Source organism: Aquarana catesbeiana, linkage group LG05, assembly GCF_042186555.1.
Source record: "Aquarana catesbeiana isolate 2022-GZ linkage group LG05, ASM4218655v1, whole genome shotgun sequence".
Taxonomy (NCBI): Eukaryota; Metazoa; Chordata; class Amphibia; order Anura; family Ranidae; genus Aquarana; species Aquarana catesbeiana.
The window spans coordinates 296247463-296267842 of record NC_133328.1 but is presented as its reverse complement, the minus strand read 5'-3'; the positions used below and the strand labels follow the sequence as shown (position 1 = coordinate 296267842).

Here is a 20380-nt window from a genome sequence, read left to right as displayed (position 1 = left end):
ACCTAATTAGTGCGGTCACGAAACTCCCTCCAGTGGTAAATAGTGTTACTACACATTCAATGTTAACACATCAGATCGCATGTCATTACATACTGGGATAGATAGCAAAATCACTAATATGTATGTGTACTTCCGCAAGTAAAATACCAATTGATCCACATTGTGTAGTTACTAGCGACATATTGGATAGGCCAGTATTACACTCACATCCACTAGTGAAAAATATATAGAAAATATAAAAAAAATTAAAATAAAAGATTAAGGTTACATTGTTGCGCCACTAGTTCGCCATTGCAACAATGTTTAAAAAAAAAAAAAAAAAATTTATATTGAAAAATTAAATTAAAATACTAAATAAATTAAAATACATAATTGACTAGATGCACAACCCAAATATTTGATACTATACACTCATTTACAGTAAAATCAAATCTATGATCCCTATGATATTATAAAAAATAAATAATAAAAATTAATTTTATTAAAAATAAATACTAAAATATAGACTATCGTTATTATGATATTCAGTGTAAAGAGACAATAAGTTTACGTACCAATTAATACCAACGAAATAAAAATTAAAATTAAAAAATTAAAAATTAATATATATGTAATAAATGTTTAAAAATTAATAAGGCATGTCTTGAGAGTATCACGGAGTATTAAAAATCTGATCTGAAGCAATTAAGATCAAATTCTATGTTTAAGCCATTTGGCGCAAGAGTCCCCATCTGGAATATCCATTTAGACTCGCTTTTACTGAGTTCCCTTATCTTATTTGAGCCTCTCCAATGTGGCTTGTATTTCTGAATCGCCCAAAATTTCAACTGTTTGGGGTCACTATTGTGGTGCATAGCAAAATGTCTGGAGACATTATGCTTAGGGAAAGATTTTTTGATGTTCTGGATATGTTCCCTTATGCGTTTCCACATAGGCCTCTTGGTTCTACCAATATATTGTAGTGAGCATGAGCATTGCAAAACATATACTACTCCTTCCGTCCTGCACGATATAAAGTCCTTAATAGTATGTTCATTGCCAGTACTTGTTGCTGTGAATTTATTTAACTTATCTTCATATATTCCTTGAGGGATATTGCTCAAAAATATTACTGTCCCAAGTAAAAGAGCCCCTTCATTCGTTCTTTTTTTTTTTTTTTTTTTTTCCGGAAAGTAACAACTTTAATTTTAATATTTAAATTTACACAAAAATTAAAATGTATTTGCAAGTTTGCAAATATCAGTATTACAATAAAGTAGAAACTAAAAATCAAATTATCCCATCCCACTACCTTACTTACAATTTATACATTAACCTCCCTGGCGGTATGATTATTTCGGATTTTAGGTGCTGAAAGCGGTACCATTATTTTGCATGGAAATTTGGCCTTTTTTTATTGTAGGTCTGTAAATCTTAACAATAACACACTTAAATCTGTCCAAACCAGAGTCTAGTAGATATCCCGGGTATGATAAAGTTTGAAACACAAAAACATAAATTATAATATAATAAATAAAAAAAAATAATTAAAAAAAAAAAAAATAAAAATAAAATAAATTTCCCCACAATTCACTATCGCTCAATTCTGCAAGTGTTCTAATTTATTATCGCTGTTTTCTAGCTGGTCTAAAGCCACTTTTGACGTAAAAGGACACTTTTTGGTTGCTATGGACAATCTCCAGTTTCCAGGCAGAAAGAACAGTGTATATCATGTAAAATTGCATGCAGGGCATGGGACAAAGCACTGGGGACAAAAGGGATGTGAAATCATTTCATACAGTACTGTAATCTGTAAGATTACAGTACTGTATGTGTTATGCTTTTTACATTTTTTTTAATTTGCCGCCAGGCTCCGCCCCCGTGCGTCGCGACGCTCGCAGGGAACGGAGCCTGACACGGAGAGGCTTCGGAGGAGGACGGAGCCCTCGGACACTGCGGGTGACATCGCAGGATCCCGGGGACAAGGTAAGTAACGCCGCCCCAGGATCCTGCAATGCGATCCCGAGTGTGGCTCGGGGTTACCGCTAATGGTACTGAATTTTAACCCCGAGCCACACTCGGGAAAACCGCCAGGGAGGCTACCCAAAACAAAGAACACATTTCCCAGGTGACCTAGATCAATGTACTAAACTGCTCACATTTCATTATCCTAGTACAAGCAAAGTAGTTCCACATTTTTTTTTACAATTTCAAGTTAAATATTTTATATCAGTGAAGTGCCTTTCTTTCCCTGCCATACCTTTTAAAATTACCCACCATTAAGTGCTAAACTTTTAATTATGTGACTGTAGATAAATTACAAAAATATAAAAAGATTACCCTGCTCAGGCCTAGCAAAAATTGAACAAAAAGGTCCGGGTGGCCACACTCCAATGAAAACTATTTCTTTATTGTTATAATAAATCCATGCAGCAAGGATAAAACCACTGACGTGTTTCACACCATTACAGCAGGTGCTTATTCTAAGCACCTGCTGTAACGGTGTGAAACGTGTCAGTGGTTTTATCCTTGCTGCATGGATTTATTATAACTATAAAGAAATTGTTTTCATTGGAGTGTGGCCATCCGGACCTTTTTGTTCAATTTTTGCATATGGTTGCATACTGAGCTGCTCCCACGCCTGGAGAGGGGAGAGATCATTAGGAAGTAGACACCTGGAGCAGGTTCTTCTTTTTGTTACAGGCTCAGGCCTAGTGTAATAATGTCAGCTAAGACATGGTATAGATCAAGAAAATTTGCAGCTTTGGGTTTTAACGGGGGATTCATGTAAACAGGTTTTCTTTTACCAAATTCTCCATCATTCTTCAGAGAAGAGCTTCAAGGATCATGTATTTATACATTAGTGGCTTAAGAAAGGACTCTTTACTTTGCGTATCTCATTTAAAGTATTGTTTATGCTCTTCCATGGCTGTGATGACAAGTCATAATTATATCAAAAAGGTATAACAAAAAACTGCAGTATTTTAAAAGAAAAATGAATGTACATGATTTTATGGGCATTCCATTTTTTAATCAGTTTTACATTTAATACCCAAAAAAAAAAAAACAATGCTGGCTTATAAGAAGAAACAATGGTCCCACTGCTCTGCAAGAGATGCAATGTAGAGAGTGCTGACACACATACACACACACACCCCTAGCTGGGGATTATCCTCAGTATACAAATGTTATTGTGTGAAGGGCCAAATAACAGTAACAGTTTCAGTAAAAACCAAGTGTGGCAAAAAGGAGGGATGCCTACCTCTGTCTACCATGCTGTAAGAAAAATGGTCCCCTTTTTATAGTTTACATTATAAAGTGGACTATAGACCCCTCAGATATATGGTGAGTAAAAGGCACCATTATATCTGAATGTAGTCACCAGCAGTTGGTGCTGTGAGTGAAATCTAAGCCTCTCATATAAATCCAGGGAGCTGCACAAAGGAGAACCCTTCCATGGGGGAGTTAGAATTGTGGATCAAACTTGGGTAAAAATGTTTATCAAAGCAAAAAGTGTTCTTTTGTGCAAAAAGGAAAGTTTGTTAAAAACAGGTCAATTTTTTGTTTTCTGTTTGGGTTTAAACCCATTCACCTTAGTGCACAAAAAAAATTAATCTACCATAAAAAAAATGTCATAACCATGTATCAGTAATAAAAGGTCAGGGTGTCCTCTGCAGGTACTGAGTAAAATGCAAGTGAAAGGTTAGTGTTCAAATGTCCAGGCTGGCTCTGCCTGCTGCTGCACGGCACTTTCACCAATTTTTTCCCCAGCTGGTGGCTCATTGACAGTAAGGTGTTTAAAAATCTCTGCAAACTCCAATTCGTTAATATCATCAAGGATATCATTTTGGACGCCAGTGCTGCCACCCTTCTCAGAACGGAATTTCAAAAACCTTGCCCAGTAAGGTTCTTTGGAAAGTATGATTGGGTTTCCTACCAGAATTAAGAGGACCTTTTGCTCTAGTTATGGCCACATTAAACCTCTTTGGATTTGTCAGAAATCCAAGACTGAATTCTTCATCAAACTTGACATAATCCCTAGTGCTTCGTACCGTGGCAATGAGAATCCCCTTACGTTCCTGACCTTGAAACTCCTCCACAGATCCAACCTTTAGGTCTTTAATGTCGGGAACAGATTTAAGTTCCTTGTTTACCACTTTCCGAATCTTTTCCACCTGTGTCCTGTAAGGAGAAATTATACCAATATCTTTGGCTGAGATTTTTGCTATTCCTTTCTTCATCTGTGTCTCTAGCAGAGCTTTGAGATAAGACATGAACACTACAATCTCAGCCACATTGAAGAAGGATGGAATATTTCCTTCTCGTTCATCTTTACCCAGCACTCCATGGAAAATGATTGGAAATCCCTCTTTTGGCAGCTTTTTCCAATTGCAGTATGAATGCAGAATGGACTGTAGCTCGTTGTCATAGAACAGTTCATTTGGAATCATTAGGATATCAGGATGAGATCTGTAGTTCAATAGAAGCTTGGTAACAAACTCAGGGTTATAAGCCCCAGTAACTTTTCCATACAAAGGATTATGGGTCATTAGTCTTTCAAGCAAAGACATGCCCAATCCATTTTCAGTTGCAGTTGGGGACCTTCATACTGGTCCAAACTGTTTAGGATCACCAGCAAGTACGAGCTGTCCTCGCCATTAAATCCAAAACACCTGCTACAGCTGTCACACTCTCTGGCTCTACTGCATGGCCAGACTCATCAATAAACACATGAGTGAAATGGCCAGATGGGAAGCTCGCTGATGTAAGTCCATCTCCATGTGTATTTCCTCAAGGTGCAGTAGCATGTGGAACTTCTCACTGTAATTGCTGAAGCATAAAGAAGGTTCCTTTTGTTGTGCATATGCTGGTGTGGAATTTGTTTTAATTTTTTCTTTTGAGAACATTCCTGCTCTTATGCTGTGCTTCAGGCATAAAGATAGAAGGAAGTCTCCAAGAGGAACTTCCCTTTCCAATTTGGTGGTAGATGGTGGTATGCCATCTACCTCTATCCTCTCTACTTTCTTAAGATTTCTTTGATAAGGAACATATCTTGTTGTTGGAGCCAGATCCTCTGCTAATTTACTGGTAGACACAGCAGATATAAACCTTCCAATAAGAAAACCAGCTCTAGTTTCACCATTTCCTTTCTAGAATTCAAACACAAGGGTTACAGGAAAATATCTAGAGAAAGCAGTTGGGGAGCGAACCTGAACGTCCTATACAGCTCCTGGACTCAGCAGTAAAGTTTTAGAAGCATACACACTGTGCTCATCGTGAAAAAAAGATCCCAATCCTACGTAAACATTTGTACTGGACAAACATCACTAACTCATTAGACGTGTTCTTAATAGAAACAGGAAATGTCTTTTCCTCATTTAGTGGTAGAGGAAACCTTATTCGAACATCAGTGATGTCATGCTCTGATGTAATCTGAATGCCATTTTTCCCACAGATGAATGCTAGTCTGTTACTCTTCAGCCACTGAATAATTTTACATGCTTTTGGTTTGGAATAGCTCTTCCCACCCTGAGCAGGGGGAATAAACATAGGTTAATTGCCTCTGTGAATTTCTATCCACTGATCTGTCAGCGATGAATTTAGCCTAGCAACCTTTTACAGCTGAATTTTGTTACCATTTTTCACAGCTTTCCCAATCATTTCAAGTCCATAGATTGTTGATGAAAATTTTGTTAAATTATTATGCCTGAAAAAACATGGTTGGCGCGCAGTCTCATTCACTTCTATAGAGTGCAATGGCATGCAGCATCACCTGCTGAATGGGACATGCCATAATTTTTTTGCCACGTAGCAAAGACAATCAGTATAGAGCCATCGCCGGGTTTTGACAAGTTATAAACGTGCCTCAGCTGTCTGGTTTTGCTGCAATGGCATGCCTTACTGTCTCCATGATGCAGTGTTTATCCACTGCTGCTCCTTAAATCAAAGAGCAGCACATACAAGTTTAGCAAACTCCCAGTGCATACTGGCGCCCTTTTCATTCTTTCAACACAAACCACACATATAAGACCTAGGATAACAGGGGTAATACTAAATGCTGAGTCTGGTGTGGTTGTACAGTGAGTCTGGTTAGTGCAGACCCAACTGGGGTTCTCGGTCACACTGTGCCCCTAATAGACACAGGGTGACTTACCCATTGGAGGAGCCAGAGGAGTTGGACAAGAAGTTTCCAGAGCTCTCTAAGGTAAGCTGTGTTCCACAAGCCCTCCTCCCAAAGTGACAACCGTCACATCATCACAGTGATGATTGGTTTCCAGGGTCCTGTACACGGCTAGACTGCCAAAAATCATCCACGTGGTATTTCCATACTCAGGAGAAGCAGCAAAATGTATTTTGGAGTGTAATTTCACATTTACCCATGGCATTTTTGAGCAATATATAATTTAAGTGACAACTTTGTGTAAAAATAAATAAATAAAAATAGCTTGGGGTGTCTAGGATCTCTGAAACTGATAGGTAGTGAGGAGTAAAATCAACAATTTACGCCCTTAGAAAGCATGAAGGAAGTGATTGGTTTTCAGGGTCCTGTACTTGGCTAGGCTCCCAAAAAGTCTCACACATGTGGTATCCCGAGAGAAGCAGCAGAATGTATTTTGGGGTGTAATGTCACATATACCCATGCCATGTGTGAGCAATATATAATTTAGTGACAACTTTGTGTAAAAAAAAAAAAAAAATAAATAAATTTGTAATTTTCCCGAAACTTGTAGCAAAATATAAAATATTCCATGGACTTAACAAGCCTATCAGCATATAGCTTGGGATGTCTACTTTCCAAAAAGGGGTTATTTGGGGGTTTGAACTGTCCTGGCATTTTATGCCCAACATTAGACGCTTATGCCACACATCACCCACTCTTCTAACCACTTGAAGACAAAGCCCTTTCTGACACTTTTTGTTTACATGAGAAAATTATTTATTTTTTGCTAGAAAATTACTTTGAACCCACAAACATTATATATATATCTATTTTTTTAAAGCAGAGGCCCTACAGATTTTTTTTTTTTGACAGTATTTGCAAAATGATGTTTTGAACGCAATGCTTTTTGCGAAAAAAAAAATCTTTTTTTAATTTTAATGCACAAATACACACTATGTTGCCCACATGTTTGGTAAAATATAAAAAGATGATCTTATGCTGAGTACTTAGAGTACAGAGTACTTACCAAACATGACATGCTTTAAAATTACACACAACCATGCAGCAGCGACAAACTACATACATTTTTAAAAGCCTTTACAGGTTACCACTTTAGATTTACAGTGGAGGTCTACTGCTAGAATTACTGCCCTCGATCCTATGTTCATGGTGATACCTCACGTGCAATTGCTGTTTACATACGACACAAAACCGATGCATGCGTTTGCCTTTGCACACGAGCATGGGGGGACAGGGGTGCTTTAATTTTATTTTTATTTTTTTTTACTTATTTTGCTTTATTTTTTTTTTACGCTGTCCCTTTCATTTTTTATTTTTGTTATCATTTGTATTGTTATCACTGGGAATGTAAATATCCGTTGATAGCAATAGGTAGTGACAGGTAGTCCCACTTTTTTTTTTTTTTTTTTTTTTTTTTTTTTAAATTGGGGTCTGTTAGACTCTAGATCTCTCCTCTGCCCATAAAGTATCTGACCACACCAAGATCGATGTGATAAGATGCTTTCCGAATTTCCCCAATGACGCTGTTTATATCCGGAGCAATCAAAGTCATGAAATGCTCGTAGCTTCCGGTTTCTTAGGCTATAGAGATGATTGGAGCCTTTCTGGTCTGCTGGCGGGACTGCATTCTCGGGTTCCCCGGTGGGACAGGAGAGCCAGAGAAAACCATGAAAGATGGCGGCAGATGGGAACGTTCCCTCCCACTGCTTGTAAAAGCAGTTTAGTAGCTAAGGATTGCTTTTACATGAAAAAAACAATACCAAGATACCCAAACTCATTCCGGTATAACCACTCAAAGTCCAGCAACATACCAGTATGTCGCTGGTCCTTGTTGCGCATATATTGTAATGTTCTTTTTATTTTTTATTTTTCATGCAGCTTGTGGGTTAAATGAAAAGGAGAACCTAACCGATTCCTCCATTCACATTGATCGATACGTAATAAATTGAAGAAATCTCTGCCAAGAAAAGTAAATAAAAATATGTGCCGAAGCATAGGGGCGATACGCCCCTATGTCCACCCCTACTCTTTTTATAACTGTGGTGGTGAAATCGCCTCATACAGCTCTGGAGTCACGGATTTACTTATCCTGAGAGCAAACCCTGTTGCTGTCAAAATAAATCGGTGCTGCAGCTGAATGGCGTACCTGCAAAGCAAACAATGGTAACAATAAATTGAAGAAATCTCTGCCAAGAAAGGTAAATAAAAATATATGCCAAAGCATAGGGACGACTCACCCCTATGTCCACCCCTCCTCCTATGCTTCAGTATATATGCTCTTTTTTGAACTGTGGTGGTAAAATCACCTCCTACAGCGCTGGAGTCACGGATTTATGTAACGTGAGAGCAAACCCTGTTGTCAAAATAAATAAATCAGTGCTGCAGCTGAATGGCGTACCTGCAAAGCAAACAATGGTAACAATAAATCACAGTATCAATAAAACATTAACGCAATAAAACAACTTTTTTTTATTGCAACCTGTGCCAAAAAAGAGCAAAAAAATATATGCTGTAGCATAGGAGCATTCCGCCCCTAATGTCCACCCCTGCCCCTATGCTTTGGCATGTATGCTCCTTTTTACCACAAAAAAAAAATACCTTCTACAGCGCTGGAGTCATGGATTTACATATCGTGAGAGAAAACCCTATTGCTGTCTAAATAAATCCGTGCTGCAGCTGAATGGCATACCTGCAAAGCAAACAAAGGTTAACCATAAATCACAGTAAAATATACAGTAGAATGACATACCTGTAAAGCAAACACGATAACACACAGTAACAAAACATTACAGTATAGCATAAAATACAGTAAAACTGAGCAGAACAATAAAGCGACAACTATTTTTGTTTTTGTTTTTTGTTTTTTACACTTTTATTATAACTTTGAACGTTCCAGCTTAGGGTCTCTGAAAATGTGATGGCCATCTAACATCTTTTGAGACCCTGTGTGAGAGTGTGCCCTAGGACTGTGCCGTGCTGTACCCTACTCTAATACGCCACTAGTGTGTGGTAGCGACGGAAACAGTCCCCGATGCAGAGACCAGGTTCGCCAGGACAGGAGGGACAAAAATAGCGGGTGTCGCGCCTGTATCTGCACTTGTTATAGACACTGCATCTTTTTGGAGTGCTCATTGGGTAGGGGTACCAGGAAAGGCATCTGGAAAATGCCTCTCATGCAGCCGCCTCACTGCATCTGGGTTGTGAATTTGGGCCACAGCACCTGCTGGATACAGAAGGGCTGCAATGAACTTTTCCGTAGGAATTTGGACTGCCCGATCTGAATAGAAGACAGAACAAAAATGCTTGGTTTGTCTTTCCATCTCACTACAAGTAATTAATTGGACCTCAGGCAGGCTCTCTCCCCCTGACTAAGTTGGGCATTTACAAACCATTGGGGGAAGCCCTGAGGATTAGATCGCACGGTGCCACACGTGCCAATTCCTGATTGAAAGAGTTGTCTAAAAAGTGGCACACTTGAATAAAATGTGTCCACGTATAAATGGTACCTCTTTCCGAATAAGGGTGACACCAAGTCCCAAACAATCTGGCCGCTGCTCCCTATGTAGTCTGAGCAGTTGGGGGCTCCAAGGTACTATCTTTTCCCTCGTAAACCAGAAAACTCAATGTATAGCCTGTGGCCCTGTCACAAAGCTTGTACATCTTGACCCCATACCTGGCATGCTTGCTGGGAAGATACTGTTTGAAAACAAGACAACCAGAAAATTTAATCGGGCACTCATCAATGCAGACATCTTGATCAGGGATAAACAAGGCTGCACATTTTCCGTTGAAGTGGTTTACCAGGGGCTGAATTTTATGGAGGCGATCATCTTTAGGGTCACCCCGAGGACGACGGAGTTCATTGTCATTGAAATGCATGAACCGCAATATCTGCTTGAACCTGGCCATGACAGCAGAAAACACAGGCATATGGTGAATTGGGTCATTGGACTAATATGACTGCAACTCACTCTTTTTAGTAATCCCCATGTTGAGGGATAGGCCCAGAAAGGTCCTAAATTCAGGAACCATTACAGGTTTCCAGCCAAATTGTCTAGCAAGGGGGGAATTTGGGTTTTGGGTGATAAATTGATCTGCAATAGATCCATACAGATCTTCCGTGAAAAACAGCTCAAAAAATTCAAGGGGTGTTAAATCTGCTGTTTACACCTAAATTCCGGGTTGGCCAGTGCATGGGGGAAGTATGGGCGCTGCAGAATCTGTGGGCTGCCGATCAGGATTTCCAAGCGCATCAGGAAGGGCACCGTGGGCTCTACAGGCCTGTCTTTGAACTCTTGGTGGCTGCGGGGCACTACTTGTGCTAGCCACCGCAACAGCTTGTGCTACACTTAGGGGACTCGCCACTTCACCAAGTGATACTGCAGTGCTGGTTTATCTATGACCAGGGTGTACTAGGCTGCTGGTGCTTGTTAGTTCACCAGAAGGTTGAGCGGCACTAGTATTGACATTCTGTCGCATTCAAGTATCATGCGGTTGTTGCACCTCAGCAACAGTAGAACAGAGTCAGGTACGCCTGACCTTAGCAGGGACACTACTCCGTCATCAGAGTTATCTATCAGGTTGCCGCTCGCTACAGGTTCAAATACTGAGCCTGAATCACCCAGTGAGGACTCCCCGCTCACATCTGTCATGCTCAGCATCCTGTAGGCCTCTTCACTAGTGTACCTTTGGTTTGACATTTTGGCCAATACAGTTGTGCTCATAAGTTTACATACCTTGGCAGAATTTATGATTTCTTGGCAATTTTTCAGAGGCTATGAATGATGACACAAACTTTTCTTTCACTCATGGTTAGTGTTTGGCTGAAGCCATTTATTTTCAATCAACTGTGTTTACTCTTTTTAAATCACAATCACAACAGAAACTACCCAAATGATCCTGATCAAAAGTTTACATACCCTAGTTCTTAATACCGTGTATTGCCCCTTTAACATCAATGACAGCTTGAAGTTTTTTGTGGTAATTGTGGATGAGGCTCTTTATCTTCGATGGTAAAGCTGTCCATTCCTCTTGGCAAAAAGCCTCCAATTCCTGTAAATTATTGGGCTGTCTTGCATGAACTGCACGTTTGAGATCTCCCCAGAGTGGCTCAATGATATCGAGGTCAGGAGACTGAGATGGCCACTCCAGAACTTCACTTTATTCTGCTGCAGCCAATGACAGGTCGACTTGCCCTTGTGTTTTGAATCATTGTCATGTTGGAATGTCCAAGTACATCCCATGTGCAGCTTCCTGGCTGGTGAATGCAAATGTTCCTCCAGTATTTTGTGATAACATACTGCATTCATCTTGCCATCAATTTTGACCAAATTTCCTGTGCCTTTGTAGCTCACACATCCCCAAAACATCAGCAATCCACCTCCGTGTTTGACAGTAGGAATGGTGTACCTTTCATCATAGGCTTTGTTGACTCCTGTCCAAATGTAGCGTTTATGATTTTGGCCAAAAAGCTCAATTTTGGTCCCATCACTCCAAATGACTTTGTGCCAGAAGGTTTGAGGCTTGTCTGTGTGCTGTTTGGCGTATTGTAAGCGGGATACTTTGTGGCATTTGCGTAGTAATGGCTTTCTTCTGGCGACTCAACCATGCAGCCCATCTTTCTTCAAGTGCCTCCTTATTGTGCATCTTGAAACAGCCACACCACATGTTTTCAGAGTTCTGTATTTCACCTGAAGTTATTTGTGGGTTTTTCTTTGCATTACGAACAATTTTCCTGGCGGTTGTGGCTGAAATTTTAGTTGGTCTACCTAACCGTGGCTTGGTTTTAACATAACCCCTCATTTTCCACTTCTTGATTAGAGTTTGAACACTGCCGATTTGGCATTCTCAATTCCTTGGATATCTTTTGATATCTCTTTCCTGTTTTATACAGTTCAACTACCTTTTCCCACAGATTCTTTGACAATTATTTTGCTTTCTCCATGACTCAGAATCCAGAAATGTCAGTGCAGCACTGGATGAAAGATGCAAGGGTCTGTCAGGAGTCCAGAAACTCATTGACCTTTTATATACACACACACTAATTACAAGCAAACAGATCACAGACGAGGATGGTTACCTTTTTAATAGCCATTCAAACTCCTTTGTGTCAACTTGTGTGCATGTTATCAGGCCAAAATCACCAGGGTATGTAAACTTTTGAGAGGGGTCATTTGGGTAGTTTCTGTTGCCATTATGATTCAAAGAGTAAACACAGTTGATTGATAATTGCTTCAGCCAAACCCTAACCATGAGTGAAAAATGTTTTTGTGTTATTTATATTCTCTGAAAAATGATCAAGAAATCATAACTTCTGCCAGGGTGTGTAAACTTATGAGCACAATTGTACATTTATAGGTAACTAGTGCGACTCACAGGTGAAATGTTTCACTTGCATCCATACAGACATGCTGTTGATGCTGCGGATCGCTCTGCACTTGGTTAACTGCAAGACAGTTTATAATAGTATCATTGTCTGCTTCAAACCAACCTGCAGTTAACCATGCAGACTCCTTGGTTCTACATAGCCAAGCAGTGATCTTCATATTATTATACAGCCTTTTAATCTATTATCCAATGACCGTACGGCAGCAGCCGTCATGTTATTTGGAGTGTACACACTATCAAGTTCATCTAATCAAATTCTTTCTATGGTAACTCTGCCTCATTTTGAACGCCCCTGATGAAGGGACCCCAGGTGTCCTGAAACGCGTCGGCTGAATGTCTACCAAGCATTAACGATACAGTTTTTGTATACTTGTTGTTTTTAACTTACTATATTTTCGGTGGTGTCTGCACCTAAATAATTTTATATTTTCTCCTATACAACAATAAAATTTTACTTTTTTATGTTTACTTAGATCCCCTTTTTTCTTGTTGCCTGAAAATTCCTATTATTTCTCTGGGGGACATTTGCTCCTTTATCTATTCATACTCTATGACCATAAGCAGTTCCATGGGAAACTTATAAAAAAAAAGAAGGCATTCCGTATAGCCACATCGCACTGTGTACTGTATCTCGATACCCATTCACCACTCGTGAAGATCTAATTGTCTGCGGTGATTCCCGGGAGGAGAACGGAACAGTGGACCAGTGCAGCAAGCCATGTGGTCACGCCTAGACCCCGTTTCATCATTCTGTCTTTATCAATAGGCCCCCATCGCCTAAGCTCTTTAACTGGATTATTTTTACTGGGTAAAAATACACCTAACGTGTATAGTATTATAGTATATGATTGGAAAGCGCTGGTTGGCCTGAAGACTATTTGAGACCAACTTTATGGCTTGTGGGTTATAAAGGTCCAGACCATAAATCATTGGCCTGGACCTGTTGAGTGATTGGTTTTGAACCAAATCCGATCGACGCAGTGATGGCGTGGGTGCGCACACGCTCCCCCAATCCACGGGCATGAGTCATGTACCTGTACGTGACTTTGCGCAGCCGGGCCGCCCTGCTGCAGTATATGTACATGGGGTGGTCCGGAACTGGTTAAAGAGTTGCGCTATACATAAAACAGATATAAACATAATATGTGAATAAAGTGCACTTATTTGATGCAAAAATATATAGCAGATAAATGAAGTCCCAAGTGAAAAAAAGTTTAGATCCAATAAATGTTAGACCATAAAGTATATGCTGAAAAATATTGTAGATAAAAAAAGAATAAATCAAATTAAACAAAGTCCTCCTCAAATGTGACCGGGATATCAAAACTGTAGCCAGTGTCCATCACCAAGTGTGGAATCTTGACTGGAACACCACTACCAGTGTGTAGTAAAATTGTCCGGTTACCAGCTCTATGGGACCCGCTAATCAACCAGCCAGGGCCTTTCAATGCCGCTCCTATAGGATCCCCTCAGAACCCACAGTAGCGGTCATCCAGGTAATGTCTCCATGCAATATGACCCCAGAAATACAAAAATGCTCCACATAGTGTAAAAACAATATTCTTTAAGTCAGGTTGCACTTACATCAAAGTAGTGATAAAAAGCCTTAAAATGAATTTCGCAGGCCTGCATACACAAGCAACCCGCACTTCAGGTAACCAAAGAAAGCAATGACGTCAGCACATCGCTCCACCCTACATGTTTAGTCATAGAATGATGTATTCCAGGAGCACCTTGATGAGAATTCTGCCTTTTCCCCTCAAGGCACACTCAACTAGATAAATTAGGGCTTTGTGGGCTTTCCAGCATCAAGCATCTGTTTTTCAGATTTGCAGGACCAACTTATCTTCTGTTTACATGTTTGTCAAGTTTTGCCAGGTGGATGTTGAGGCCTCATCTGATTAGATCTTCACTCATAAGATTCTTCAGGCAGCTCAGTAGGCTCCATGGAGCCCCTGTGTTAACCTGTTGTTTCTCATAAGACTTAGGGCTTTTTTTGTGTGCTGTGTTGCCCACCCCATAGTTTGCCTGCTTTTGGATGTCCCAGTGTACCAGAATTGCTTCATCCTTTGTCCCCTAACCCTTTCTCTCCCACTGACATAAGCCTTTTGCTGGTGGCAGCCGGGGGGTTTTGCACACACTCGAACACACAAGTTAACTGTTTTCTTTTCTCTCACCCCCAAAGCGTCCCCGGACGTTCTATCCCCTGTGATATAAAAAAAACGTTTTAGTGAAAAATGTCAAAATAAAGTTACACCCAATCATTTAATACACCCCCTCCCCCCCGCTCGCATTCATGTACACAACACACATAAACATTGGGAATGTCTACATATGAAAATGTCAAGAGATATAAGTAATATAAGATTTAAGTAATATGAGTTCTAACGTATAAAAACACATTTACACATTTGAATATTATGATCTTCAAAGTAATTATAAAGTGTAATCCACATAATGAAAACCATTTACCATATCAGTGTGTCCATAAACAGTCCAAAATATAACAGAAATGATCCAGTGATTGAATCCAAATACACGGGTTAGGAGAGACTCCACACCATTATTTTTTTTTTTAGTGGCTCTAGATCCCGTAAAAACACCTGGTGATTAAAGCTTGACACATGTACATAAAGAAGACTCTTACCAGAAATAAATGATCATTGTGTTTATAAATGGAGTGGCATAATCTTTTACATGTTGGAAAAAAGTGACTTATTGTAAAATCCTTTACTAAGAGATTCAGGTCCCTCCCCTCTGTTCTTATAATGTGCTTTGTTAAAAAAAACTAAAGCAGGAAATGGAAGGGCCTATACTAGGCTGTCTTGCATCTTTGTTTGCTGGTGTCAAATATCTTGGTACAACAGTATAACCCAGCATTTCTCGGCCAGGTTGCCACAGCATCCTTGTAGAGAAAGGTATTCAGATCAGACCATGCTTCCGCTCCTCTGCCAAACTGTAAATTGCACAGCCGGAACTCAATCAGGACAATGCAAAGCAAAAGAAGAGGGAGGTGTCTTACTGAGTCCTGAGCTCTTCGCCTCCCCCTACAGTGCAGTACCCAGCAGTCAACTGCAGGTACATTAGTGCATGATTTAAAAAGGCCAAGTGTGTTTTTATTTTTATGTACTGTATGTAGGTGTGTGTGTTTTATATGCGTATGTTACTACTTGACTCCTAATCCTGTATGATCAGAACTGTGTGTTTTTTTTTTTGTTTTTGTTTTGTTTTGTTTTTTTACGGCTCATTCATATCAGTGGCAAGAACTCCGCTTCGCTGTGATCCATGCTCTGATCGCTTTTCAGAGGCATTTAAAAGATGGTGTAGAGGCAATGTCACCTCCTTAATGCTTGATTTTAACTCCCTAAATGCACCATCACTATCCCGCAACCGTGTGCAATGCAGAGGTTTCAGGGCAGTTGCAGCAAGGCCCCATTCACCTGGGGGTGTACTTCCTGATGCAGCCACAGCATGTGTTCGACCATGTCTGCTGCTTTTGCAGCTAAAGGGGGAGCAGCTGGAGGATGGTAAAAACAACTCAACCGTGTGGTTTTACTGCCCCCTAACCTCACAATGAAACAAGCCCTTGGTTCACGTCTCTACGGCTGCGTATAGGGCAGCCCATTCATTTCAATGGGCTGCCCTACTCATAGAAATGCAGGGAAGAAAGTCCCTGACCCTTTTTTTTTTTTCTAAATCACGTTGCACCAAAAACTCTTCAGGTTTACCAATGCTTGGGGGAATTAAGAATCAGTGGCACCACTACATGTCTGCTAAAGAGCAGCGCATTTGCGTGACAAGAACGCACCCAAGTTTGTGTGCATTCTCCGACACACAGTAATGTGACCCAAGCCATAGAATGGGGTGCCTGGAGACTGAAAATTCCTTTCAAGGGTGCCATGACTGGAAAGAGGTTGAGAAACCCTGGTATAACCTAATGTACCAGAACTACGTCTTGTGTAGTTTAATGTACTCCAAAAAAAAAAAAAATTATGGAAAGATAAAAATCCTATTTATTTTACATTTATCTTTACTGTAGAGTAGAAGTAAATTTTTTTATAATTTGTCCCCTTTATAACACTAAATTTAAACTTAAAGTGTAAGTCCACCCTAAAACTAAAATCCCTGCATCTACAGGCAGCCGTGATCTAACACTAACCTATCTAGCCCTGTAAAGAACTCGGTATACATACTTTTTTTGAAGCCGATCCGATCTGGTCTCCAGAGGCGGAAGCTCTGCAGAGGACACAGCCGACAACGGCTGTGAAATGAATGGGGAGTGACATCATCCATAGACTTACTATGGGACTTCCACTATCGGCTGTGTCCTCTGCACCCACCTCCACAGCAAAGCCGCAGCTAACAGCTCAGCATGGGATCGGGTCGGATCACCTTCAAAAAAGGTATGTATACTGATTTCTTCTTTACAGGCTAGATAGGTTAGTGTTAGATCGTGGAAGTCTGTAGATGCAGAGATTTTCGTGTTAGGGTGGACCTCTACTTTAACCAGAAATGTGTACTGCTCCAGGAGTCCATATACCCTGTCCATACATCAAAATTACACTATGGTATTGGGACTTCTAAAACACAGCATACTTTTTACTGTTAAAATATATTTTGTTTATTCAGAATTGTTAAAAAGGAGACATCAATACAATTTTCAAGTCACATTACAAAATACATCATAATAAAATACAAAATTATAAAAAAAAGTCAGCGTTAGTACTGCAGTATAATTGCATATAATCGTCTTTACGGGTCAACGCGTTTCTTGTACATTGTCCTCTTTGTCAGGAGCCACCGATGTAGACTTTGTATAATGCCATCTAGACAGAATAACAGATTATCAATAATCACATTTTAAACAATTGCTTAGTAGTCCTACCACCACCCTTGAATTAAAGTTCTCCCACATATGGAGGGGGAAGAGAAAAAAGGGAAAGGAAGGAAGGGAGGGGGAAGAAGGAGAGTGGGTGTAAAAGGGGGGGGGGGGATATGAAAAGGAAGGCTCTAAGGAGGCAAGCCATCCAAGGGGAATAGGGAGACCCCATACACCTACAGATACATAGGTCCCGCACCTACCCCCTCTGTATCCTTCTACCAAGGCTTGGGTGTAATGTTGTATGCAGGATTCAATGTCATTCTGTAGGTCACAGACAGGAGATATACTCAACCAAAATTAGAAAACTTTGTTTACCTTATTTCTATGGCAAAAGTTTAAGCTGCTGTTTATAATAGTAGGGTAATGTTCATACAGTCCAATATAACGAATAATAAGTCTCTACAAAAGGTAGATGTAAAATAATCTTAGGAGGGATGTTTATTCCTCCGAGTAGTGGTAAATCAATTAAGGGAGTATAATAAAGCAGAGCTTTATAGTATAGTTACCTTGTAAATAGTTACCTTGTAAATATCATAACATATCTTGTGGTATGACTTTAGGTAAATACTGTCCAATTAGGTGCTATAGAGAGTGGCAGAGAGCTTTTAAAGCTTGAATTGGATAGTCCCCACAAAGCATCTTCAGTAATAAAATAATAATACATTCTTAATGTAATTATAAACTGGAAAATGGGTATTTTTTGTATACATGTATGCTGCCATTCTTTAAGTATCAATGCAAACATACTGTACCTTACACAACATTACACAAGGATAAACCTATACTATCTAATGTTGATCTGTTGAAATGAATGTACCTGCAGCAGCTTTGCCATCAGAATAATAAGGCCATCATAAAGATGGCAAAACTGCTGCAAGTAGATTCATTTTTAACAGATCAACATTAGTTTGATTAGATGGTTATAGGTTTATTCTTATGCTACGTGTTTCTCTTATTTACTCTACACACCCTGTGAAAGTCCTTAGACTTTAAATAAACTAGTGGATTACTAACTTTGGATCTTATTAGATCACAAGCTTCATTAATCTTGTGTTTGGTATGTTTGCATTAATACTTATAGAATGGCAGCATACATGTATACAAAAAAATACACATTTTCCTAATATAATTATATTAAGAATTTATTACTGCAGATGCCTTGTGGGGACTATCCAATTTGAGTTTTTAAAAGCTCACTGTCACTCTCTATAGACCCTACAGTGCCTTAAAGTATTCATACACCCTGAAATTTTCCACATTTTGTCATGTTACAACCAAAAACGTAAATGTATTTTATTGGGGGTTTATGTTTTAGCTGCAGTTACAGCACAAGCCTTTTTGGGTATATCCCTGCCAGCTTTGCATATCTAGAGAATGACATTTTTACCCATTCTTCTTTACAAAATAGCTCAAGCTCACTCAGATTGCATGGAGACCATCTGTGAACAGCAATTTTGAAGTCTTGCCACTGATTCTCAATCAGACATTCTAACACATGAATATGCTTTCATCTAAGCCATTCCATTGTAGCTCTGGCTGTATGTTTAGGGTCGTTGTCCTGCTGGAAGGTGAACCTCTCCCCCAGTCTCAAGTCTTTTGCTGACTCTACCTGGTTTTCTTCTAAGATTGCCCTGTATTTGGCTACATCCATCTTCCCATCAACTCTGACCAGCTTCCCTGTCCCTGCTGAAGAAAAGCATCCCCATGCTGCCACTACCATGTTTCACAGTGGGAATGGTGTTTTCAGGGTGATGTGCAGTGTTGGTTTTCCACCACACATTTGCTTTTAGGCCAAAAAAGTTCAATTTTGGTCTCATCTGACCAGAGCACATTCTTCCACATATTTGCTGTGTCCCTCACATGGCTTCTCACAAACTTCAAATGGGACTTTTTATGGCTTTCTTTCAACAATGGCTTTCTTTTTGCCACTCTTCCGTAAAGGTCAGATTTGTGTAGTGCACGACTAATAGTTGTCCTGTGGACAGATTCTCCCACCTGAGCTGTGGATCTCTGCAGCTCCTCCAGAGTTACCATGTGTCTCTGGACTGCTTCTCTGATTAATGCTCTCCTTGCCCGGCCAGATGGTTTAGGTGGACGGCCATGTCTTGGTAGGCTTGCAGTTGTGCCATACTCTTCCATTTTCGGATGATGGATTGAACAGTGGTCCGTGAGATGTTCAAAGCTTGTGATTTTTTTTTTTAAACCTAACCCTGCTTTAAACTTCTCCACAACTTTATCCCTGACCTGTCTGGTGTGATCCTTGGCCTTCATGATGCTGTTTGTTCACTAAGGTTCTCTAACAGACCTCAGAGGGCTTCACAGAACAGCTGTATTTATGCTGAGATTAAATTACACACAGGTGGACTTTATTTACTAATTGGGTGACTTCTGAAGGCAATTGGTTTCACTATATTTTAGTTAGGGGTATTAGAGTAAAGGGGGCGGAATACAAATGCATGCCACACTTTTCAGATATTTATTTGTAAAAAAAAATTGAAATCCATTCATCGTTTTCCTTTAACTTCACAACTACAGGTATGTGCCAGTTTGTGTTGGTCTATCAGATAAAATCCCTATAAAATACATTTACGTTTTTGGTTGTTACATGACAAAATTAACCTGTCCATACTAGCCTTTTTTTTTTTTTTTTTTAATTGTTGTTGACTTGATAGTACTGTGAAGCTTACATAGTACCTATGTTCTTTTGCATTGAATATTTGTTAAAACTGTTTGAAAACTCAATAAATAATAATAGAAATAAATAAATGGCTAATGGGAGAAGGAGTTAATTAGGGCTGGTTAGGCTTAACTTGAAGAGGTTAAATAACACATGAAGCCCCAAACTTACAAAGAACTGCCACCATGCTTCACTGTTGCCTGCAGACGCTCATTATTGTACCGCTCTTCAGCCCTTTGCAAACAAACTATTTGCTATAGCCAAATGTTTCACA

At 39.7% G+C, this 20380-nt stretch overlaps 1 protein-coding gene and 1 pseudogene across 3 annotated transcripts in view; one reads left to right on the top strand and one right to left on the bottom strand.

Moving 5' to 3' along the window:
* EPB41L4B (erythrocyte membrane protein band 4.1 like 4B) overlaps positions 1-20380 on the top strand; it is a 910607-nt gene that overhangs the window by 233545 nt on the left and 656682 nt on the right. The window lies entirely within an intron of this gene.
* LOC141145735 (putative helicase MOV-10 pseudogene) lies at positions 3611-5529 on the bottom strand (annotated as a pseudogene).